Below are 26,675 nucleotides of genomic sequence, written 5' to 3' on the forward strand. Positions count from 1 at the left end.
AAAAGAATGATCTGGACAAGTATTTCACCTGACTTGAATTCAATAGTACATATTTTGGGTATTTTAAAGAGAAAGGTAGAACACAACTCCCCCAGAAAAGAGCAGCTGAAAAACAATTGTCCCTGAAGAATGGCAGAATATATCTACAAAAATGTGTGCAACACTGGTATCCTCCATGCAAAGGATTGAGTCTGTCATCAAAAATAAAGGTGGACATACGTAGTATTAAAAAAACAAAAGTGAGGAGTACACTCCTGTGCAATATATCTTAAGTGTCAAATGATTCAAAATTGTATCACCTTACAGTAACTGCATCACTTCTAAGTTTTACAATAGGTTATTTGCTCGTATGTAAAATTAAAAACTAACAGTTTAGATTTATTATATTAAAAATACCAGCCCCACAGTAGGAACTGTGTGTGTATATATAAGGAAAGGACCTTGACGTGGTGCCTGAGCTTTCCCATTTGGCCAGATGCGGTGACTAACCTTTCCAGTTGTGATTTTATCTTAGCTGTGAGCTAGCTGGTGAGTGCTGGGTGTTTCTATGTGTTGTATTACTTTTTATTTGTAATTTCCCTTGGTTCTTGCACCCATTCCGGACTGGGGTTAACTGCCTGTGGCTCTGGTGATATCACAGCTTTTTTGGAGTGCTATTTAGCACCCAGGGCTGGATGTTACTGAGTCACAGGATGTGTACCTGATCCGGTCTTGGAGTGCAGTTCCCTTCCATGTTTTGTATTTTCTATGGGTGATTACAGCCACCTGTGCACCCCTTCTTTGTTCTCAGTTTGTTTAGCTTTGTGAGCTCACATAATGGTGTGCCTGTGTTAGGGACTCAGGCTAAGGAAAGGACCTTGACGTGGTGCCTGAGCTTTCCCATTTGGCCAGATGCGGTGACTAACCTTTCCAGTTGTGATTTTATCTTAGCTGTGAGCTAGCTGGTGAGTGCTGGGTGTTTCTATGTGTTGTATTACTTTTTATTTGTAATTTCCCTTGGTTCTTGCACCCATTCCGGACTGGGGTTAACTGCCTGTGGCTCTGGTGATATCACAGCTTTTTTGGAGTGCTATTTAGCACCCAGGGCTGGATGTTACTGAGTCACAGGATGTGTACCTGATCCGGTCTTGGAGTGCAGTTCCCTTCCATGTTTTGTATTTTCTATGGGTGATTACAGCCACCTGTGCACCCCTTCTTTGTTCTCAGTTTGTTTAGCTTTGTGAGCTCACATAATGGTGTGCCTGTGTTAGGGACTCAGGCTAAGGAAAGGACCTTGACGTGGTGCCTGAGCTTTCCCATTTGGCCAGATGCGGTGACTAACCTTTCCAGTTGTGATTTTATCTTAGCTGTGAGCTAGCTGGTGAGTGCTGGGTGTTTCTATGTGTTGTATTACTTTTTATTTGTAATTTCCCTTTGTTCTTGCACCCATTCCGGACTGGGGTTAACTGCCTGTGGCTCTGGTGATATCACAGCTTTTTTGGAGTGCTATTTAGCACCCAGGGCTGGATGTTACTGAGTCACAGGATGTGTACCTGATCCGGTCTTGGAGTGCAGTTCCCTTCCATGTTTTGTATTTTCTATGGGTGATTACAGCCACCTGTGCACCCCTTCTTTGTTCTCAGTTTGTTTAGCTTTGTGAGCTCACATAATGGTGTGCCTGTGTTAGGGACTCAGGCTAAGGAAAGGACCTTGACGTGGTGCCTGAGCTTTCCCATTTGGCCAGATGCGGTGACTAACCTTTCCAGTTGTGATTTTATCTTAGCTGTGAGCTAGCTGGTGAGTGCTGGGTGTTTCTATGTGTTGTATTACTTTTTATTTGTAATTTCCCTTGGTTCTTGCACCCATTCCGGACTGGGGTTAACTGCCTGTGGCTCTGGTGATATCACAGCTTTTTTGGAGTGCTATTTAGCACCCAGGGCTGGATGTTACTGAGTCACAGGATGTGTACCTGATCCGGTCTTGGAGTGCAGTTCCCTTCCATGTTTTGTATTTTCTATGGGTGATTACAGCCACCTGTGCACCCCTTCTTTGTTCTCAGTTTGTTTAGCTTTGTGAGCTCACATAATGGTGTGCCTGTGTTAGGGACTCAGGCTAAGGAAAGGACCTTGACGTGGTGCCTGAGCTTTCCCATTTGGCCAGATGCGGTGACTAACCTTTCCAGTTGTGATTTTATCTTAGCTGTGAGCTAGCTGGTGAGTGCTGGGTGTTTCTATGTGTTGTATTACTTTTTATTTGTAATTTCCCTTGGTTCTTGCACCCATTCCGGACTGGGGTTAACTGCCTGTGGCTCTGGTGATATCACAGCTTTTTTGGAGTGCTATTTAGCACCCAGGGCTGGATGTTACTGAGTCACAGGATGTGTACCTGATCCGGTCTTGGAGTGCAGTTCCCTTCCATGTTTTATATATATATATATATATATATATATATATATATATACACATGTGTGTGTTTATGTATGTATGTGTGAAGTGTTTTATGCTTAAGTTTAATTTTTTGTGTTCTATCGGCTTAGAGCTCAAGTGTTATCCAACATGAATTTAACTGTGCACCCCTCCATAAAAGTCTATTCTGTGATAGAATTAACACAACCGAGCACTATCCAACATGCAAATATTAGCTAGCAACAGACTATGATTTGAGCAATGAAAGATAACTTTGGTCTTGTAATATGAGCTCAAAATTGGAAGCGTTATGGATTGAGCTTGAGCATGGGGGACAGAGATCAAGAAACCTTAAGGGCTTCATATAAATTTATGACTGGGAAAACACAAACAATATATAGATTTCCTAACAATGTCCATATTTTCAGCTCTGCTTTTTCCTGGGACCACAAAAATTAGGCCTAAAGGTCGCCAGCTGGCCATCCCTGATCTAGGCCATAGCTAGAATTAGTGACGCAAAAATCACATGCTCTAAAGAATTAGAATGTGCTATTTTTGCATAAGGACATATCTAAAATTAATTGCCATCATTGGCCATGATATCTAGAGGGACTTGCAATTCATCATTATAAAAAATAGACTTTTCTTCATGTAATAAGTTTGAAGACTTATTGGTTTTATAGACGATAGAATGGGATTGTAACTTTCTTTCCATTCTATGTAGAGACATGTAGAGGACCAAACTACTTTTGATTTCAGAGACAAGATTGCTCTCTTTAAATTAAGGCATCTTATAGGCATCCAGATATATTTGTGGCTGTCATACAGCACAGTTTCAGAGCCCTGCCACATTTATTACTTTAATCTTGGTATCAAACAGGTTATAAAACTGCCATTTTCATATTAACCAGACGATAACCAGAAGGTTAATCAACTGACTGATCTTATGAATCTCTAGGTTAAAAGCTTTTTTTATATGTAAATCCAAATACACATGTACTCGAGAAATAACAGAGAATTGGATGCCAGATTACAAGCACAGTGAAATACATAGATAAAATGATAATAGATCATAAATAAGATGTGTCCAAAAAAATGATACAACGCTACAATTTGTACAGGGACATTTACTACAAGCTATCATTTTTACCAACTGTGACAACATGTAGTGTAACCATAATTGATCTATTCACTTGCCTCTAAAATTTGTGAACAGCATATTTTTAAACTCTCCCATTCCGAAATTATTACATACTATTTCATGAAGATTAAAGGGACACTGTCCGAAATCCACTAAGAGGTCAATTACATGGCTTAAAATAATGTCTCACTGTAACTACCACAAAGCATATTTGGTTGCTCTGTTTGATTACACCAATATGAATACTTGCAAAACAACTAAGGGCTTTTATACATTTTGTTAGAATTATAAAAATGGATATTCAGGAGTGTTAATTTTTGTAGCTGCAGTGAGGAAAGGACTATCACTGGTGAATGACTATTAGAGAAAGGTGGACTTTTGGCTGCATACAGTAAGGAAGTGCATGCAATTACAGTTCTAGGGCGTGAGGGGATCTTATGCAGCCCTGAATGTTCACGGCAGTGCCTTTTTTACGTCTATAAATGTTTTCATTTGTTTTGTTTTTTTTAATTTAGGAATAAGCAGTATACGTTGTGTTCCTCTCTACTCTTGATATTGAAACAATATAAAGTTTCACTGGCTTATGTTGTGAGGATCGAGTGCAGGACTGATGACTGCAATTTGCAATGAGTTAATCAATGAACAGTCCTGTATACCCACTTACATATGTGCTGGATGTGTTCTAATAGGAGTTGCCACTTTTTATTGTATAATAGCCACCTTGCATTTTTCACTCTTGATATTTATCTTTCTGGTACATTTTTTTGCACCCCCATATTTTATGGGGTAGCACAGGGCCGTAACACTGAACAGAAATAAGTGATTTGTTATCAAAAAAGCAGTTTTACACTTTCATTAGGTAAAGAAGTATGTATATTTGTACCACATTTTGTAAATGTGACTAGTATATAAAGTTAATTTAAATAGTAATTAAAGGGACAAAAAACTCAAAATGTGGGGGACGCTTCCAGGCGGCGGCCAAGATAGCCGACTTACTTCAAGGCTGTGATGACAAGCTGATTAATCCGCTGTATATCAGCAGATAGTGACACCATCAATAAGTGATTCCTACAGTTTCTGATAGACAGTCGCTGCTTATTGTGACCCAAATTGGTGGCTATCCTTCCAGTCTTAAGTACCGGAATGGCGAGACCTACAGTGGCAGTGCAAGTGTGTCAGAGGCCTCTGCCTAACCCCACCGTTGCATCCGGGTAAAATAGCTAGTTTTAACTATAACCTCTATACTACCACCCATACAATAGAGCCTATGGAGCAAGCCCTGCTAACAGCTATAGACTGCTTACTACACAACAGTATGCTTTACATTGAAAAACTAGTGTATGGAACAACTGTGAGGGGAACGTCATAAGGGAGGGGCTGCTGGGAGAAAACAATGGTGTAGTTTGTGTGCCAGGTGTGGGGGTTTCAGGAGAGATAAGGAGAGAAGGCATTGGTCAGGAGAAGGCTCAGGGGAGGGGCTGGGGGAAAGGTGTTATAAGGAGAGGGACTGCAGGAAGGAGTCACTAACCTTTTTTCTTTGTTGCAGAGAAGAAGCTTGAAGATGACGACGAGGAACAGGAGAAGCCCAAGGAGATACTTGGATGAGGGTGAGACGGTATGGAAGACAAGGGCAATCCAGGCCCAGAAGAGGATCAAGAGAATGGAGAGAGCCAGGAAGGAGCAGCAAACAGCCCAAGGAGAGGTGATATCCGGCGGTGCATCTGTAGAGGTTGGTGCTATGGCGGTGGTGCAGGTAAGCCAAGGAGAGGTGAGCACACCATGCAGGGGGAACGGAGGTGCAGGTATGGGGCCACTGGCGAACGGTGCTGGAGGTGTGGAGGGGCCGCGTTTCTCTCAGGGGGGTAGCGGAGGTAGTCCGGACATCTTTGGGGGGAGTACCGCATCTAGTTGTAGCTCCATTCCATTGGGGCAGGGTGAAAGCAGCAGGGCACGTAGCATCCCGGAGGCTGTTAGGGATGCATGCGAGCGGCAGCAGATAGTTAGTGGTGCGCATAGTGTAGGCCCAATAGACGTCACTGTGGCTAGGAGGGGCCACGGTGACTATAGGCTAAGGGGTGGTCACATGGGTGGCGTCGAGCATGTGCACGCAACCGGAGACTGCAGGGCGGAGGTCACACAATCGAGGCGGCCATCTTGGGAGCAGGATGGTTTGTACGGAGGCCCATACACTGCAGGGGGTAACGGGTGGGACAGGAGGTCATTCGGAAGAGGAGTCGCGCAGCGGGGGTATGGGTGGAAGGGATGGGGGACAGAGGATGCTTATGTAGGTCCCGGTGGGCCGAGTGAGACACTCTGGAATATGCAAAACGGACCAAGGGAGTGGAGGGAGGGAGCATGGGGGAACTGGGGGCAGGGTCATAATTGGGAGCAAGGAGCAGAGAGGGGAGTATGGACAGCGAGGGGGGGTATGGGGAACCCAATAGGATAGATGTATTTAGGAGAGGGGGGAGGAGGGCCTGCGGCTATAAAAGAGAGCTAGGGGAATGGAGGGGAGCATAGGAAGTAGGAGAGTGATCAGGGACTCGGAGGGGAATATCTACAGGTTAATAGAGGAAGAGTCAGAAATAAGGGACTTGGAAGCGGGTGAGGCAAGCGGAGAAGGACAGAGGAGGGAAGCAGAAGAAAGGGGGGGGGTCAGGGGGCAAAGGAAAGAGGGGCAGGGTGAGACTGTAATTGCAATTGGCAGCGGGATAGGGGGGACGGGGCTGGCACCGGGAACCCAAGAAGTAGGAAGGAATTTTAATGTTGCTTTGTTACTCCCACAGAGCTCAGAAAATGAGGCAGGCCCACCGGAACAAGCACGACAGCAGGAGCCAATGGAAGTACCCAGCAGCAATGCGGGGGAAAACGTTGTGGTAGCAGGAACCCCCCCAATAAGGAGGGAGGAAACGGGACCAGCAAAGCAGATGGGGGCAACTGGAGGAACAGACGGCGAACAAGGGGCAAAACAAGGTAAGAAAATATTGTGTTTAAACAATATGGTATCTGATAGCTCATCTGAACTTGATTCTGATGACGAGAATGTAAAGGGGGAGGGGGAAAAGAGGATATTAAAAATAGTGCGTAAAATATATGCGAAGCAGGGCAAAGGCACAGGGAAGGGGAGTGCAATACAAGAGCAGGAAGAAACATGTGTTTAATGGGGACGACGAGGTGACGGGGACACTGTTAATGCCATTAACAACGCACTTAAAAGCAAAGGTAATTGCAAGGGCCCAGAAAGGGAAATACGTGGACATATTCGAAATAACTAGGGACGCAGCGGCTTTTAAATCCAGGGGCGAGGAGGGGAAAGGGAAGAAGGTTAAACAAACATTTACGGAGTGGGTAAAAGGGATACTCATATACGCAGAATGTTTTATATCAGCCAATCCGGGGAAGGTGAAGGGCATGTTAAGGTACATCCATTTTATTGCAGAGTGTTACACGACATATGGTGGGTTTGCATGGAAGGATTACGACACGGAATTTAGGAAGGGTAACTTGCAGCTAGGAGACAAGGGAAGGAGGGACTTTGGTATAAAGATATTAGACTTATACACCAGGGTAATGAGGGTGCAGGCTGGACAAGGGGGACGGGGCGCAGCGTTTAATGCTAATAAGAGCGGGAGAATCGATAACAGGGAATGCTGGCCGTATAACGAAAAGAAATGCGATAGAAGGGGAGCATGCAAATTCAGACACATTTGCAGATACTGTAGCGGGGCGCACCCGGGGGTAGATTGCAGAAAAAATGGAGGTAACAATGGGTATGGGAGGCAGTCCTTTCATAGCCAAGGAAACGCGGGGGGAGGGCAAGTTGGGGGGATTAGCTCCAACCCCGCTGAAAATAGATAGACTGGTTCGCGAGCTGCAAGCATACCCTATCATAGAGTATAGAGATTTATTAATTGAGGGGCTGAGTAGGGGTTTTACAGTACCAGTGAAAGGAGCGGTAACGGGGGCAGTAAAAGCTAGGAACATAAAATCGGCAGCGGAGCTCCCCGGGATACTGAAAGAGAAACTAGCGAAGGAAGTTGAGGGGGGGAGGATGGCCGGCCCTTTCGCAGAAAAGCCAATAGCAGATCTAGTCATTTCCCCCTTGGGGGTGGTTCCCAAGAAGGTGGAAGGGAAATATTGCATGATACATCACTTATCATACCCAAAGGGTAGGTCGGTAAACAATGCTATCAATAAAGAGGAAGCAACAGTGCAATACCAATCATTCGACAGCGCAGTGCAGCTGGTAAGGAAGGCAGGGAGTGGGGCCATGATGGCTAAGATAGATATTGAATCAGCTTTTCGGCTATTGCCGCTGAATCCGGATAGTTTTAAACTGATGGGGTACAAATTTGAAGGGCAATATTATGTGGATAAATGCCTACCAATGGGGTGCTCCATATCATGCTCAATCTTTGAGAAGTTTAGCACTTTTCTGCACTGGTTGGCGGTAGTAAGGCAAAAGAGGGATTCAATAGTCCACTACCTGGACGACTTCATGGTAGTGGGAGGGGCGGGCTCCGACAGGTGCGAAAGCATGAAAGCAGGGCTGATAGGTTTTCTTGAAGAGATGGGGGTCCCAGTGGCAGACAAAAAGACAGAGGGCCCTTGCGCGAGACTAGCATTCCTGGGCATAACAATAGATTCAGTGAAAGGGCAATGTGAGCTACCCGAGGATAAGGTAACGCTAAGGGAGATGCAGAAAGCTTTGGGGGTATTGAACTTTGCATGTAAAGTGATACCAGTAGGAAGGATTTTTAAAAGGCGATTGAAGATGAGCACAAAGGGCGCAAAAAAGACAGAGCATATGATTAGGGTGACAAAGGAGATGCGGGAAGATCTGAAAGTGTGGGACCAATTTTTGCAGGAATTCAACGGGGTGCGCATATGGCAGGAGGTGGCGCCCGCAGTTGAGTTGGAGCTATACACGGACGCGGCAGGGGGAATGGGATATGGAGCATACTTTCAAGGGAGGTGGTGCGCGGGAGGATGGCCCGAAAGATGGAAGGAGATAGGATGGGTTAGGAACTTGGTGCTGCTGGAGTTATTCCCCATAGTGGTGGCCATGGAGCTATGGGGTGGGGAGCTAGCAAATAAGACAATAATATTCTGGTCAGACAACATGGGGGTGGTCCAGGTCATCAATCAGTTGTCCGCCTCGTCGCTGCCAGTAGTTAGGTATCTAAGGTACTTGGTTTTGAAATGTTTAAAGCACAACATCTGTTTCAGGGCCAAACACATTCCGGATTTCAGAAACGTAGTTGCTGACGCGCTATCCCGTTTTAAATGGGAGAAGTTTAGGGAGCTTGCACCCAATGCCAGACAGGAAGGTGAATGTTGCCCTATGCTTCTTTGGCAGATTGGCAACGGATAGAAGGAATCGAGGAACTGGTCGAGAAAGCCTTGGCACCAAGTACATGGGCAGTATACAGGAAATATTGGGGACAGTGGTGCAAATATAGAGAGGAAGCTAAAGGAGGGGAGGAGGGAAGATTCCTAGAATGGCTGATGGTGCTGCGGAGGGAAGGCGTAAGAAAGGGGCGGCTGAGTGCAGTATTAGCAGGGATATCATATTGTGCACAGCTATACGGAGGAATGGATTGGTCCAGGAGGTTCATAGTAAGGAAGATTGCGAGGGCATGGGGAAGAGATGAGGAAAAGGCAGCGGATAGAAACAGAATTTATGCTTACCTGATAAATTACTTTCTCCAACAGTGTGTCCGGTCCACAGCGTCATCCTTACTTGTGGGATATTCTCTTCCCCAACAGGAAATGGCAAAGAGTCCCAGCAAAGCTGGTCACATGATCCCTCCTAGGCTCCGCCCACCCCAGTCATTCGACCGACGGACAGGAGGAAATATATATAGGAGAAACCATATGATACCGTGGTGACTGTAGTTAGAGAAAATAATTCATCAGACCTGATTAAAAAACCAGGGCGGGCCGTGGACCGGACACACCGTTGGAGAAAGTAATTTATCAGGTAAGCATAAATTCTGTTTTCTCCAACATTGGTGTGTCCGGTCCACGGCGTCATCCTTACTTGTGGGAACCAATACCAAAGCTTTAGAACACGGATGAAGGGAGGGTGCAAATCAGGTCACCTAAATGGAAGGCACCACGGCTTGCAAAACGTTTCTCCCAAAAATAGCCTCCGAAGAAGCAAAAGTATCAAATTTGTAAAATTTGGCAAAAGTGTGCAGTGAAGACCAAGTCGCTGCCTTACATATCTGGTCAACAGAAGCCTCGTTCTTGAAGGCCCATGTGGAAGCCACAGCCCTAGTGGAGTGAGCTGTGATTCTTTCAGGAGGCTGCCGTCCGGCAGTCTCATAAGCCAATCGGATAATGCTTTTAAGCCAAAAGGAAAGAGAGGTAGAAGTCGCTTTTTGACCTCTCCTTTTACCAGAATAAACAACAAACACGGAAGATGTTTGTCTGAAATCTTTAGTAGCCTCTAAATAGAATTTTAGAGCACGGACTACGTCCAAATTGTGTAACAAACGTTCCTTCTTTGAAACTGGATTCGGACACAAAGAAGGTACAACTATCTCCTGGTTAATATTTTTGTTGGAAACAACTTTCGGAAGAAAACCAGGCTTAGTACGCAAAACCACCTTATCTGCATGGAACACCAGATAGGGCGGAGAACACTGCAGATCAGATAACTCTGAAACTCTTCTAGCAGAAGAAATTGCAACCAAAAACAAAACTTTCCAAGATAATAACTTAATATCTACGGAATGTAAGGGTTCAAACGGAACCCCTTGAAGAACTGAAAGAACTAGATTTAGACTACAGGGAGGAGTCAAAGGTCTGTAAACAGGCTTGATCCTAACCAGAGCCTGAACAAATGCTTGAACATCTGGCACAGCTGCCAGTCTTTTGTGAAGTAAAACAGATAAAGCAGAGATCTGTCCCTTCAGAGAACTTGCAGATAATCCTTTCTCCAAACCTTCTTGTAGAAAGGATAGAATCTTAGGAATTTTTATCTTGTTCCATGGGAATCCTTTAGATTCACACCAACAGATATATTTTTTCCATATTTTATGGTAAATTTTTCTAGTTACAGGCTTTCTAGCCTGAATCAGAGTATCTATTACAGAATCTGAAAACCCACGCTTTGATAAAATCAAGCGTTCAATCTCCAAGCCGTCAGTTGGAGGGAAACCAGATTCGGATGTTCGAATGGACCCTGAACAAGAAGGTCCTGTCTCAAAGGTAGCTTCCATGGTGGAGCCGATGACATATTCACCAGGTCTGCATACCAAGTCCTGCGTGGCCACGCAGGAGCTATCAAGATCACCGAGGCCCTCTCCTGATTGATCCTGGCTACCAGCCTGGGGATGAGAGGAAACGGTGGGAATACATAAGCTAGGTTGAAGGTCCAAGGTGCTACTAGTGCATCTACTAGAGTCGCCTTGGGATCCCTGGATCTGGACCCGTAGCAAGGAACCTTGAAGTTCTGACGAGACGCCATCAGTTCCATGTCTGGAATGCCCCATAATTGAGTTATTTGGGCAAAGATTTCCGGATGGAGTTCCCACTCCCCCGGATGGAATGTCTGGCGACTCAGAAAATCCGCTTCCCAATTTTCCACTCCTGGGATGTGGATCGCAGACAAGTGGCAGGAGTGATCCTCCGCCCATTGAATTATCTTGGTCACTTCTTTCATCGCCAGGGAACTCCTTGTTCCCCCCTGATGATTGATATATGCAACGGTCGTCATGTTGTCTGACTGAAACCTTATGAATTTGGCCTTTGCTAGTTGAGGCCAAGCTCTGAGAGCATTGAATATCGCTCTCAGTTCCAGAATGTTTATCGGGAGAAGAGACTCTTCCCGAGACCATAGACGCTGAGCTTTCAGGGATTCCCAGACCGCGCCCCAGCCCACTAGGCTGGCGTCGGTCGTGACAATGACCCACTCTGGTCTGCGGAAGCTCATTCCCTGTGACAGATTGTCCAGGGTCAGCCACCAACGGAGTGAATCTCTGGTCTTTTGATCTACTTGAATCGTCGGAGACAAGTCTGTATAATCCCCATTCCACTGTCTGAGCATGCACAGTTGTAATGGTCTTAGATGAATTCGTGCAAAAGGAACTATGTCCATTGTTACAACCATCAATCCTATTACTTCCATGCACTGCGCTATGGAAGGACGAGGAACAGAATGAAGTACTTGACAAGAGCTTAGAAGTTTTGATTTTCTGACCTCTGTCAGAAAAAACCTCATTTCTAAGGAATCTATTATTGTTCCCAAGAAGGGAACTCTTGTTGACGGGGACAGAGAACTTTTTTCTTTGTTCACCTTCCATCCGTGAGATCTGAGAAAGGCTAGGACGATGTCCGTATGAGCCTTTGCTTTTGACAGGGACGACGCTTGAATCAGGATGTCGTCCAAGTAAGGTACTACTGCAATGCCCCTTGGTCTTAGAACCGCTAGAAGGGACCTTAGTACCTTTGTGAAAATCCTTGGAGCAGTGGCTAATCCGAATGGAAGTGCCACAAACTGGTAATGCTTGTCCAGAAAAGCGAACCTTAGGAACTGATGATGTTCCTTGTGGATAGGAATATGTAGGTACGCATCCTTTAAATCCACGGTAGTCATAAATTGATTTTCCTGGATAGTAGGTAGGATCGTTCGAATAGTTTCCATTTTGAACGATGGTACCCTGAGATGTATCACTCCCATCTTTAACAGGTCTTCTACACAATGTAAGAATGCCTGTCTCTTTATTTGGTTTGAAGATAATTGAGACCTGTGGAACCTTCCCCTTGGGGGTAGTTCCTTGAATTCCAGGAGATAACCTTGAGAAACTATTTCTAGCGCCCAAGGATCCTGAACATCTCTTGCCCAAGCCTGAGCAAAGAGAGAAAGTCTGCCCCCCACTAGATCCGGTCCCGGATCGGGGGCTATCCCTTCATGCTGTTTTGGTAGCAGTGGTAGGCTTCTTGGCCTGCTTACCCTTGTTCCAGCCTTGCATTGGTTTCCAGGCTGGTTTGGGTTGTGAAGTATTACCCTCTTGCTTAGAGGATACAGAATTAGAGACTGGTCCGTTTCTGCGAAAGGGACGAAAATTAGGCTTATTTTTAGCCTTAAAAGACCTATCCTGTGGGAGGGCGTGGCCCTTTCCCCCAGTGATGTCTGAAATAATCTCTTTCAAATCAGGTCCAAATAATGTTTTACCTTTGAAAGGAATGTTAAGCAATTTTGTCTTGGAAGACACATCCGCTGAACAAGACTTTAGCCAAAGCGCTCTGCGCGCCACGATAGCAAACCCTGAATTTTTCGCCGCTAATCTAGCTAATTGCAAAGCGGTATCTAAAACAAAAGAGTTAGCCAATTTAAGTGCTTGAACTCTGTCCATAACCTCCTCATACGAAGATTCTTTACTGAGCGATTTTTCTAGTTCCTCGAACCAGAAACACGCTGCCGTAGTGACAGGAACAATGCATGAAATTGGTTGTAGAAGGTAACCTTGCTGTACAAAAATCTTTTTAAGCAAACCCTCTAATTTCTTATCCATAGGATCTTTGAAAGCACAACTATCTTCGATAGGAATAGTAGTGCGTTTGTTTAGAGTAGAAACCGCCCCCTCGACCTTGGGGACTGTCTGCCATAAGTCCTTTCTGGGGTCGACTATAGGAAATAATTTCTTAAATATAGGGGGGGGAACAAAAGGTATGCCGGGCCTTTCCCACTCTTTATTTACTATGTCCGCCACCCGCTTGGGTATAGGAAAAGCGTCGGGGGGCACCGGAACCTCTAGGAACTTGTCCATCTTACATAATTTCTCTGGAATGACCAAATTGTCACAATCATCCAGAGTAGATAACACCTCCTTAAGCAGTGCGCGGAGATGTTCTAATTTAAATTTAAATGTCACAACATCAGGTTCAGCTTGATGAGAAATTTTTCCTGAATCTGAAATTTCTCCATCAGACAAAACCTCCCTCATGGCCCCTTGAGATTGGTGTGAGGGTATGTCAGAACAGTTATCATCAGCGTCTTCTTGCTCTTCAGTGTTTAAAACAGAGCAATCGCGCTTTCTCTGATAAGTAGGCATTTTGGATAAAAGATTTGCTATGGAGTTATCCATTACAGCCGTTAATTGTTGCATGGTAATAAGTATTGGCGCACTAGATCTTCTAGGGGCCTCCTGTGTGGGCATAACTGGTGTAGACACAGTAGGGGATGATGTAGTATCATGTTTACTCCCCTCATTTGAGGAATCATCTTGGGCAATATCATTATCTGTGGCATTACTGTCCTTACTTTGTTTGGACACTATGGCACAATTATCACATAAATTTAAATGGGGAGACACATTGGCTTTCATACATATAGAACATAGCTTATCTGATGGTACAGACATGTTAAACAGGCTTAAACTTGTCAACAAAGCACAAAAAAGTTTTAAAATGAAACCGTTACTGTCACTTTAAATTTCAAACTGAAAACACTTTATTACTGAATATGTGAAAAAGTATGAAGGAATTGTTCAAAATTCACCAAAAAAAGAGCTTTAACCCTTAAATTAACGGAACCGGAGCCGTTTTTACATTTAACCCCTATACAGTCCCAGCTATATGCTTTGCTGAGACCCAACCAAGCCCAGAGGGGAATACGATACCAAATGACGCCTTCTATAAGCTTTTTCAGTGATTCTTAGCTCCTGACACATGCATCTGCATGCCTTGCTCTCCAAAAACAACTGCGCATTAATGGCGCGAAAATGAGGCTCTGTCTATAACTAGAAAGGCCCCCATCTGAAAAAGGTGTCCAACACAGTGCCTGCCGTTTTTCTAAACGTTCCCCAAGATTATAATACCAATTATTAGTTAGAATCTGCATAATATGCCTAGTAAAGCAATCGTTTTAGCCCAGAAAAATGTCTACCAGTTTTTAAGCCCTTTTTGAAGCCCTTTATTCTTTTATGTTTAACTAAGAAAATGGCTTACCGGTCCCCATGAGGGGAAATGACAGCCTTCCAGCATTACATGGTCTTGTTAGAAATCTGGCTAGTCATACCTTAAGCAGAAAAGTCTGCTAACTGTTTCCCCCAACTGAAGTTACTTCATCTCAACAGTCCTGTGTGGAAACAGCAATCGATTTTAGTTACTGTCTGCTAAAATCATCTTCCTCTTACAAACAGAAATCTTCATCCTTTTCTTTTTCAGAGTAAATAGTACATACCAGCACTATTTTAAAATAACAAACACTTGATAGAAGAATAAAACTACATTTAAACACCAAAAAACTCTTAACCATCTCCGTGGAGATGTTGCCTGTGCAACGGCAAAGAGAATGACTGGGGTGGGCGGAGCCTAGGAGGGATCATGTGACCAGCTTTGCTGGGACTCTTTGCCATTTCCTGTTGGGGAAGAGAATATCCCACAAGTAAGGATGACGCCGTGGACCGGACACACCAATGTTGGAGAAAGGGAACCAATAACTGAAGACAGATTGCAGACAATGACAGGGGCGTTAGAAGGGGTGTGCGCAAGCAGGGACGAGGCGCTAATATTCAGAACTGCGTTTATAGTGGCATTTCATGGAGCAATGAGGATAGGAGAGCTGTTACCAAAGAACAGAAAAATAGGTAAAGGAGGGATAGAGATAGGGGATGTAAGATGGGGGGAGGAAGCAGTATTGATATTGGTGAGACGATCCAAAACAGACAACGAAGGGAAAGGGGCATGGCTGAATATGGCTGGAACAGGGGGAGCACTGTGCCCGGTGGCCTGTGTCAAAGAGTACCTATTAACAAAGAGGGAGGGGGGCCGTGGATCAGATGTAGCAATTTTTCAGTTTAAGAGTGTGCTACAAAGGGTAGTAAAGAAGCTGGGGTGGAAAAATGCACACTTTGCGCCGCATTCATTCAGAATAGGGGCAGCGACCGCCGCAGCAGGTAGGGGTTGTTCAGAGGAACAGATTAAAAAGCTAGGGAGATGGAAATCCGCAGCATACAAATCATACATAAGGTTGCAAAAAGAGTAAGACTTCATGTCAAATTGTTCTAACTATTAAAAAAAAAATTGTTTTTCCTTTTTTGTGTGTATTACAGGCAAAGCATTAAGGGTGTGGATAGTAGGACATTCCTACATTTACTGGGCGCAGGCTAGGGCGGCTGCATCAGCGCAGGGATTACATTTAGGTTTTTCGCACAGGGAGGTTAGCATTAGATGGATAGGAAAAAGAGGTATGATGTGGGACGAGTTAGTGCCAACAATACAGCAGGCAAGGTGGAGATGGGGGTGTCCAGATGCCCTGATTATACATTTAGGGGGTAACGACATAGGGGCATACCCGCTCAGAGAGCTAGAGGAGAAAGTAGCAGGGAGTATGAGATGGTTAAAAGTAGCATGGCCATCGGTGCGGGTGATATGGTCCAATATAGTGTCCAGGATATACTGGCGGAACTCGTACACGAGCAGAGCAGGATATAGATCGAGGAGAAAAGTTAACCAGGTAGCGGCGAAGGTAATGAACGAGATAGGGGGCGGAGTAGTAGAGCACCCATTGATAGCAGCCAAAAAGGAGGAGCTTTTCAGATGGGATGGAGTACACCTCACGGATGAGGGGAATGACCAACTGCTGGAGGACATCAGAGGGATGTGCCAAGAGCTGGTGGAGGTAAGGAAAGGTCACGAATGGCGAAGAATGGTGGGCCGAAAGAGGGGCTCTTTTGGTGGTGGTGAAGTTTGTGCACGACACGTGGGCGGGGCAGAATGGGGGGTGGGAGGATCCCGTGGCATACTCAGCCCTGAGGGGTGATCCGGTGGTCTATCTAGGGGGAGGGCTATGCCGTGGGTTCTCCCTTCTCCCACTGCCCTGCCAGGGGGGGGGGGGGTAGTGGTTACACCCCCCTAGGCGTGGTTCCCAAAATTCTGGTTTAATGCAGTGGCATTATTTGATGTTCTTTTGAAGTTGATTTTATGGCTGAATTTTGCAAGATATAGTTTAAAGGTGGCAAAATTCAATTAAGTAATAAATCGTGACCTTTCCACATTTCGCCATAACTACTGTGTCTGTGTTTTTATTTTAGATAAGTCTTAGATAAGTTAAAATGGGGTTTTGGGGTTCATTGGTTTTATATGGTAATGGGTCAAAGGAATGCAGCCTCCTCACCTTAAACTAGTGTATGGAACAACTGTGAGGGGAACGTCATAAGGGAGGGGCTGCTGGGAGAGAACAATGGTGTAGTTTGTGTGCCAGGTGTGGGGGTTGCAGGAGAGATAAGGAGAGAAGGCATTGGTCAGGAGAAGGCTCAGGGGAGGGGCTGGGGGAAAGGTGTTATAAGGAGAGGGACTGCAGGAAGGAGTCACTAACCTTTTTTCTTTGTTTCCCACCCACCCACCCTAGACGCAGCAGAGCACAACGCAATAACCGGAGAGGTCACGTGAGAAAGCAATAGCAGCACGGCTAAGGGCAGGACATTGACTAATTGGTTGAGTCGCAGTAAGACCGCCCGTGCGCCTCAATAAGGGGAAGAACACAGCGCAACCGAAGGGCAGCAGGTGACCTGGCGGTCTACGCTGGCTGGAGGATAGAAAACGGCAGCTGTTTTTTGTAGTATAGATCATACAATCGCAACAAGCGGTGAAGTTTGTGCACGACACGTGGGCGGGGCAGAATGGGGGGTGGGAGGATGCCGCGGCATACTCAGCCCTGAGGGGTGATCCGGTGGTCTATCTAGGGGGAGGGCTATGCCGTGGGTTCTCCCTTCTCCCACTGCCCTGCCAGGGCGGGGGGGTAGTGGTTACACCCCCCTAGGCGTGGTTCCCAAAATTCTGGTTTAATGCAGTGGCATTATTTGATGTTCTTTTGAAGTTGATTTTATGGCTGAATTTTGCAAGATATAGTTTAAAGGTGGCAAAATTCAATTAAGTAATAAATCGTGACCTTTCCACATTTCGCCATAACTACTGTGTCTGTGTTTTTATTTTAGATAAGTCTTAGATAAGTTAAAATAGGGTTTGGGTGTTCAATGGTTTTATATGGTAATGGGTCAAAGGAATGCAGCCTCCTCACCTTAAAGATCTTGAGGCAGCCTTGGGAAGCACTGACAAGATGGAGCACATAGTCCCTGCACTAGAGCGTCAACTAACTGGAGGAGAGTCGCAATGCGATATCGCATCTCCCGATTATTGTAACTAATATGACCCGCACTGTAGCAGAGCTGTGACAACAATAAGTAATGTGAGAGAGCCGCTACCCACTTCAGGGGCGCATCTAAATGAGAGAAACAGTCAGTGGAGGAGCCCGCCGCATGGTCAAACTGCTGATCATAACTTGACACATACGGCTCAAGACAACCACCGGAGTCATCTGCCTCGACACCCAACCAAGCCAGATCCCGGTAGTGAGCTACATCAGCTAACTGGAGGAGAGTAGTGATGCGATGTTGCATCTTCCGATTATTGCAACAAATATGACCCGCACTGTGGCAGTAGCTGTGACAACGATGAGTAATGCGGGAGAGCCATTACCTACTTCAGTGTCACATTTAAAGGTGAGAAACAGTCAGTGGAGGAGCCCACCACATGGTCAAACCTCTGATTATAACCTGACACATACGGCACAAGACAACCACCAGAGTTATCTGCCTCGACACCCAACTCAGCCAGATCCTGGTAGTGAGGTACGATTCCCCAGGGTTCTAGAGACACTCACCATTCAGAGGCCAGGTCCATTACATGCCTCAGAGACTAGCGCTTATTTCCATAACTATCATTTGAGGCCGCACAAGCTGGAATGATCAGGAATGGGCTAGTTAATGTTTTATTTCCAAAGGACACTGTATTTCCTTTCACTCCTCTCTTTGGATATTTTACGAGTGGCAAACAGTATATCTGAGATATCCTGCTCCTCTGTTGGTTTAATGTTCTCATTTACTTTAGTTTACTCCACTTTTAATTTATTTATTTTTCTCTGTCTCCAGGTATGCCTTAATTTATGACCGTTTAACTCTCAATGTGAGTATCTGTCTTTGAGGCATTCTGTGGCTGTTAAGCGTGACTCTCAGTAATGCTATGTTTATATTTTAGAAAATGTTAAACCTCTCAGTTCTGGCTTATTATTATTTCAAATATAAATGCTATTCCTACATGTGGACTGTTGCGACTAACCACCTAGTAATTACAGGGAGAAGATAGCTATGTCCTCTATTATAGACTCAGGATTAGCCGCCATACCTTTTTAGAGATAGGACTAAGCAGAAAGCCAAAGGTTGTTATTCTTTTTAGCATAAACCCAAAGCTATTATTCTCTTCCATCCCTGTTTTTATGCTGACGCTATACTATACTAAACTTATTTTATACTTTTTGTCATGCATTTCTAGATTGTTTGATGGTATAAACAGTAATTTTACCTGTTACATAATCAAGAATTTTACACTTTTAGGAAAAATATTTATTTATAGTATTTTGTACGTCTCCATGAAATATGATTTAATAATGTTACTATGAATATTTTATTAAGAGTACTCTGTCGTTTTTAACTAATAAAAGGGACACTGAACCCAAATTTTTTCTTTCGGGATTCAGATAGAGCATGCAATTTTAAGCAACTTTCTAATTTACTCCTATTATCAATTTTTCTTCGTTCTCTTGCTATCTTTATTTGAAAAAGAAGGCATCTAAGCTTTTTTTTTTGGTTCAGGACTCTTTACAGCACTTTTTTTATTGGTGGAGGAATTTATTCACCAATCAGCAAGAACAACCCAGGTTGTTCACCAAAAATGGGCCGACATCTAACTTACATTCTTGCATTTCAAATAAAGATACCAAGAGAATGAAGAAATTTTGGAGTAAATTAGAAAGTTGCTTAAAATTTCATGCTCTATCTGAATCACGAAAGAAAACATTTGGGTTCAATGTCCCTTTAAGTTTGGTTCATATTTATTATTTCCATATTCTATTCCTGTAGAAAGATAATGTATGTGCCAGTATAACACTATTCTTTTACAATGTGATAATGTGGCCTGATCCAGCTACAATACAAAGTAATAGTTACAAATAACTAAATAAAAATAAACTCCAAAAGTTTCTAACGCATTAAACAGGAATATCTTTTCACTGTTATACCTACATTAAACTCAGCAGTTTTCCCAGAATTACTTTATTTCAAAATTAACATCTACAATATGGACGTGTCAGATCACGTCACAAATTTGATAAGGATTTTTAATCGCCGTCAGTATTTTTTCTTTTTTTATGATTTCATAGTTCATTCAGCATTTTCAAATCAATCTCCCTATAGAAGGAATAGCATGTTTATTTTTTTTCAACCATGATTTAAAGACACTTATAAAAACTGGATATCTCATATTTTGTCTCATAACCTGCAGCAAAACATTTTTTGTATTATGTTGAATAAAAGTTCTAAATACTTTTTCACCACTTTTTTAAGATTTAGAAAATCATGAAGTTGTCAAGGATTAGCTGTTTTCTTGTTCAACTGCAGCAAGAAGACCATGGGCCCGATCCGATATGCAGCGTTGCCCGCAAAAGCCGGCGACGCCAAATTTTATGCTGGTTTGGTACTACACCGCCGCAACCTATATTAAATTTATTAACCCCTAATCTGAGCCCCCTACACCGCCACCACCTATTTTAAATATATTAACCCCTAATCTAATCCCCCTACATTGCTGCCACCTATATTAAATATATTAACCCCTAAACCTAAGTCTAACCCTAACACCCCCTAACTTAATTATTATTGAAATAAATCTAAATAATTTTAATATTATTAACTAAATTATTCCTATTTAAAACTAAATACTTACCTATAAAATAAACCCTAAGATAGCTACGATATAATTAATAATTACATTGTAGCTATTTTAGGGTTTATATTTATTTTACAGGTAACTTTGTATTTATTTTAACTAGGTACAATAGCTATTAAATAGTTAATAACTATTTAATAGCTACCTAGTTAAAATAATTACAAAATTACCTGTAAAATAAATCCTTACCTAAGTTACCATTACACCTAACACTAACACTATAAATAAATTAATTAAATAAACTACAATCATCTCAACTAAAATACAATTAAATACACTAAACTATATTACAAAAAAAAACAAACACTAAATTACAAAAAATAAAAAAGATTACAAGAATTTTAAAATAATTACACCTAATCTAAGCCCCCTAATAAAATAAAAAAGCCCCCGAAATAATAGAATTTCCCTACCCTAAACTAAATTAAAAAAGTAATCAGCTCTATTACCAGCCCTAAAAAGGGCCTTTTTGCCCCAAAGTAATCAGCTCTTTTACCTGTAAAAAAAAGAACAACCCCCCATTACAACCCACCACCCACACACCCCTACTCTAAAACCCACCCGATCCCCCCTTAAAAAAACCTAAGTCTAACACCCAAGTGGTCCTTACCTGTCCTGAAGACCGGCAGAGAAGGTCCTGTTCCAGGTGGTGAAGTCTTCTTCCAAGTGGCGACATCTTCTTCTTCCAGGAACCAGCCGGCGCAGAGCGGAGGAGTTGAAGACCGATGACCGCGGAGCTGAAAACCGTCCACTCTGGAACTGAAGACCGGCGATCCTGGAACTGAAGATTGGTGACGCTGGAACTGAAGACCACGGACCCATGGAGTGTGGAGGATCCTCTTCATACGATCTCCGCCATACACTGAATAGGAATTCAAGGTACGCGATTAAAAATGGCGTCCCTTGAATTCCTATTGGCTGATTTGAGCATTCAAATTCAAATCAGCCAATCGGATGAGAGCTACTGTAATTATATTGGCTGATTTGAATAGCCAATAGAATAAGAGCTACTGTAATTCTATTGGCTGATTAGAATAGCCAATATAATGTCAGTAGCTCTTATTCTATTGGCTATTCAAATCAGCCAATAGAATTACAGCAGCTCTCATCCGATTGGCTGATTTGAATTTGAAGGCTCAAATCAGCCAATAGGAATTCAAGGGACGCCATTTTTAATCGCGTACCTTGAATTCCTATTCAGTGTACAGCGGAGATCGTATGAAGAGGATCCTCCACGCTCCATGGCTCCGCGGTCTTCAGTTCCAGCGTCGCCGATCTTCAGTTCCAGCATCGCCGGTCTTCATTTCCAGAGTGGACGGTCTTCAACTTCGGGTCATCAGTCTTCAACTCTTCCGCTCCGCACCGGCTGGTTCCTGGAAGAAGAAGATGTCGCCGCTTGGAAGAAGACTTCACTGCCTGGAACAGGACCTTCTCCGCCGGGCTTCAGGACAGGTAAGGACCACTTGGGTGTTAGACTTAGGTTTTTTTAAGGGGGGATCGGGTGGGTTTTAGAGTAGGGGTGTGTGGGTGGTGGGTTGTAATGGGGGGTGTTCTTTTTTTTACAGGTAAAAGAGCTGATTACTTTGGGGCAATGCCCTGCCAAAGGCCCTTTTAAGGGCTGGTAATAGAGCTGATTACTTTTTTAATTTAGTTTAGGGTAGGGAAATTTTATTATTTTGGGGGGCTTTTTTAGGTGTAATTATCTTAAAATTCTTGTAATCTTTTTTTAATTTTTTTGTAATTTAGTGTTTGTTTTTTTGTAATATAGTTTAGTGTGTTTAATTGTATTTTAGTTGAGATAATTGTAGTTTATTTAATTAATTTATTGATAGTGTTAGTGTTAGGTGTATGGGTAACTTAGGTTAGGATTTATTTTACAGGTAATTTTGTAATTATTTTAACTAGGTAGCTATTAAATAGTTATTAACTATTTAATAGCAATTGTACCTAGTTAAAATAAATACAAAGTTAACTGTAAAATAAATATAAACCCTAAAATAGCTACAATGTAATTATTAATTATATCGTACCTATCTTAGGGTTTATTTTATAGGTAAGTATTTAGTTTTAAATAGGAATAATTTAGTTAATAATATTAATATTATTTAGATTTCTTTCAATAATAATTAAGTTAGGGGGTGTTAGGGTTAGACTTAGGTTTAGGGGTTAATATATTTAATATAGGTGGCGGCAGTGTAGGGGGATTAGATTAGGGGTTAATATATTTAAAATAGGTGGTGGCGGTGTAGGGGGCTCAGATTAGGGGTTAATAAATTTAATATAGGTGGCGGCGGTGTAGGTGGATCATATTAGGGGTAGTGGAGTACACCTAGCGCCTACTAAATAAGACCTCTGACTTTGATAATTTGACACCTAGTTGTCAAAATGGAAAGATGAAACTAATAAGGTATACCAAAGCACCAACTATACGAAGGCTGGGTCTGGACCTAATGCAATATTATCAAACGATTACAATAAACAATTTATTGAGTACACAAATAAGTTAAAAACATGGATCCATGTATAAACAATCAAATTTATACAGCAATAATAGCTAAATGAATAGTTAAAACAAATAGTTATGTAACAGATATAGCATTTAAAATTGTCACTATTGTCAATATTTAGGAGCATTGCATAGAATCGAGAACATTATTGGTTAGATAATATTATATAACTGACTAATATATTTCACCTATTATGTGTATGTGGTAAACACAAAGTTGAATTTTTGTTGTCCTTATACTTAATTTGGAATTTTTTAGGAATATTTTTTAAGAGCAATGTTTGCACAATTTTAAATGCCATATCTGCTATTTAACTATTTGTTTTAACTATTCATTTAGCTATTATTGCTGTATAAATGTGTGTATGTGTATGTGGTAAACACAAAGTTGAATTTCTGTTGTGAGCCTTATACTAAATTTGGATTTTTTTAGGAATATTTTTAAGAGCAATGTTTGCACAATTTTAAATGCTATATCTGTTACATAACTATTTTTTTTAACTATTCATTTAGCTATTATTGTTGTATAAATTTGATTGTTTATACATGGATCATATTAGGGGCTAATATAGTTAATATAGGTGGCGGCGGTGTAGGGGGATCATATTAGGGGTTAATATATTTAATATAGGTGGCGGCGGTGTAGGGGGCTCAGATTAGGGGTTAATAAAAATTTAATATAGGTGGCGGCGGTGTAGGGGGATCATATTAGGGGGTAATATAGTTAATATAGGTGGCGGCGGTGTAGGGGGCTCAGATTAGGGGTAATACATATAATATATGTGGCGGCGGTGTAGGGGGCTCAGATTAGGGTGTAATACATATAATATAGGTGTCGGCGGGGTCCGGGAGTGGCGGTTTAGGGGTTAATACATTTATTGTTAGGAGTGAGAGGGGGGGATTGCGGATAGAGGGGTATACGTGTCGGGCTATTTTTGGGAGGCAGGTTAGACAGTTACAGGATATTTTATACTTTAGTTAGTTTTTTTAGGCGGCGGCAGTTTCTAAAGTGTCGTAAGTCCCTGATGACTCCACTTACGCTTATTTCTGGACATCGCTAGTTTGTCCGACTTACGGCACTTTAGCAACTGCCGGCGCCGTATATGTGATAGCTCGATGTGCAAGGTCAAACTACGGGCGGCGCAGGTTTCCACACTGGCGCCGAAACCTGCGCCGTATTTATCAGATCGCGCCCCATATTTATTTGGAAGAGGTTCACTTCCCTCTAAACAGATTAATTCTCAAGTCATCTGTTACTGGTATTGGCAATATCAGAATAAATAAATATCTTTAAATTCCCCATCAAATGCTTGGTCTTTAATAGTGTCACTTTCTTCTCTAAATGTTTTTATTCTATTAAAGTTCACTCTTGCTAACATTTCCTTTCATTTACTCACTCACTGTCAGTGCTATTAGAGAAGGATTTGTTATTGTCGCTCTGCCCCATGTCATTTCAACTTTGATTTATTTCTAGTATAGGTGGTTGGATGTGTCAGGTTGCATTTCTTCAGAATATCCAATGTTAAAGGCATTACATATTTCATATTAGATCCAGACATTGCTTCCATTGCCTCCTCTTTTGCCTTCTTGAATTTTTCTTTATTGAGCTCCACTGGGTCAATGTTGTTTCATGTTGGTAACATAGAATTTGACGGTAGATAAGAAACAAAATGTCCATCAAGTCTACCCATGTTACATGTTACTTTTTTCTTAGGATAGACTTATTCATGTCTCAGATATTTATGAATTATGTTACAGTCCCCTGTGTTTACCACCTCAATTGGAAGTTTATTCCATGAATCCACCACCCTTTCTGTAAAAAAATGCTTCCTCGCATTTCTCCTGAATCTAAATTAAAGAGACATGAAACCCAAACTTTTCTTTCATGATTCAGGTAGAGAATATAATTTTAATCAACTTTCCAATTCACTTATATGATCAAATTTGCCGCATTCTCTTGGTATCCTTTGTTGAAGAGCCAGCAATGCACTATTGGGAACTAGCTGAATGCATTAAGTGAGCCAATAACATGAGGCATATATGTGCAGCCACCACTTAGAAGCTACCAAGTCTACCTAGGTATCCTTTTCAACAAAGGATATCAAGAGAGCAAAACAAATCAGATAATAGAAGTAAATTGGAAAGTTGTTTAAAACCACATGCTCTATCTGAATCATGAAAGAAAAATTGGGTTTCACGTCCCTTTAAGATTGTGACCCTTGTTTTCTACGGTATCTTACTTCAATTTCTTTAAAAAATTCAGACTAATTATAAACAGTAGCTGAATTCTTAAAGTGAATGTAAAGTCAGCAGGTCCAGTAAATACCGCATTAAACTTTATGTAAAAATAGGTGTACTTTAATTCATAATTTTTTTAATAATTTGTTTATTGCCTTTTATTTTACCTTTATATCCCTTCGTTGGAACTACAATTCCTCCGCCCGCCATCTTAGATTTTTGATTGACAGATTATGCTAAATATAGTCAACTAATCATTGAATCCCCCGGGGGGACCAAATCCCTTTTCACAACGTCACTCATTCCGAATGCGCATGCGTTAGATTGCTATTCTTACACTGAGCTCGGACACACGTTCACACTTTGCGCATGTGCTGTAGAATTTTTTTCTGTCTTAGTCATTAATTCCTCAATATTGTTATTCCTCAATAATGTTATTAGTCATTTATTCCTCAATCGATGTCAGCTGCTGAACTCGATGCAACGATTGTATTCAATGAATGTATTCATTCATTGAATACTATGTTGCTATTGAACTGAAACGTCATGGAACACATGCGCGGTTATTGTCAGAGACAGGAGCAGGCTTTGCCACTAAGTAAACAGTGGGTGGGACCGCTTAATATGTAACAGGTATTGAAATAAGGAAGTAGCGGATGGGAGGAGCTGGTCTAGAAAACGGCTGAAACTTGGTAAAATAAATATAACATTTATTTACATTTTTTTTAAAAAAAAAAACACAATATATGCTTACCTGATAAATTTATTTCTCTTGTGGTGTATCCAGTCCACGGATCATCCATTACTTGTGGGATATTCTCATTCCCAACAGGAAGTTGCAAGAGGACACCCACAGCAGAGCTGCTATATAGCTCCTCCCCTAACTGCCATATCCAGTCATTCGACCGAAAACACGCAGAGAAAGGAGAAACCATAGGGTGCAGTGGTGACTGTAGTTTAAATTTAAAAATGACCTGCCTTAAAATGACAGGGCGGGCCGTGGACTGGATACACCACAAGAGAAATAAATTTATCAGGTAAGCATAAATTGTGTTTTCTCTTGTAAGGTGTATCCAGTCCACGGATCATCCATTACTTGTGGGATACCAATACCAAAGCTAAAGTAAACGGATGAAGGGAGGGACAAGGCAGGTACTTAAACGGAAGGTACCACTGCCTATAAAACCTTTCTCCCAAAAATAGCCTCAGAAGAAGCAAAAGTATCAAATTTGTACAATTTTGAAAAAGTATGAAGCGAAGACCAAGTTGCCGCCTTGCAAATCTGTTCAACAGAAGCCTCATTTTTAAAGGCCCAAGTGGAAGCCACAGCTCTAGTAGAATGAGCTGTAATCCTTTCAGGAGGCTGCTGTCCAGCAGTCTCATAGGCTAAGCGGATTATGCTTCTTAGCCAAAAAGAAAGAGAGGTTGCCGAAGCCTTTTGACCTCTCCTCTGACCAGAGTAGACCACAAACAAAGCAGATGTTTGACGAAGATCTTTAGTAGCTTGTAAGTAAAACTTTAAAGCACGAACCACGTCCAGATTGTGTAATAGACGTTCCTTCTTTGAAGAAGGATTAGGACACAAGGATGGAACACCAATCTCTTGATTGAT

This window comes from Bombina bombina, chromosome 3 (genome assembly GCF_027579735.1).
Source record: "Bombina bombina isolate aBomBom1 chromosome 3, aBomBom1.pri, whole genome shotgun sequence".
NCBI lineage: Eukaryota > Metazoa > Chordata > Amphibia > Anura > Bombinatoridae > Bombina > Bombina bombina.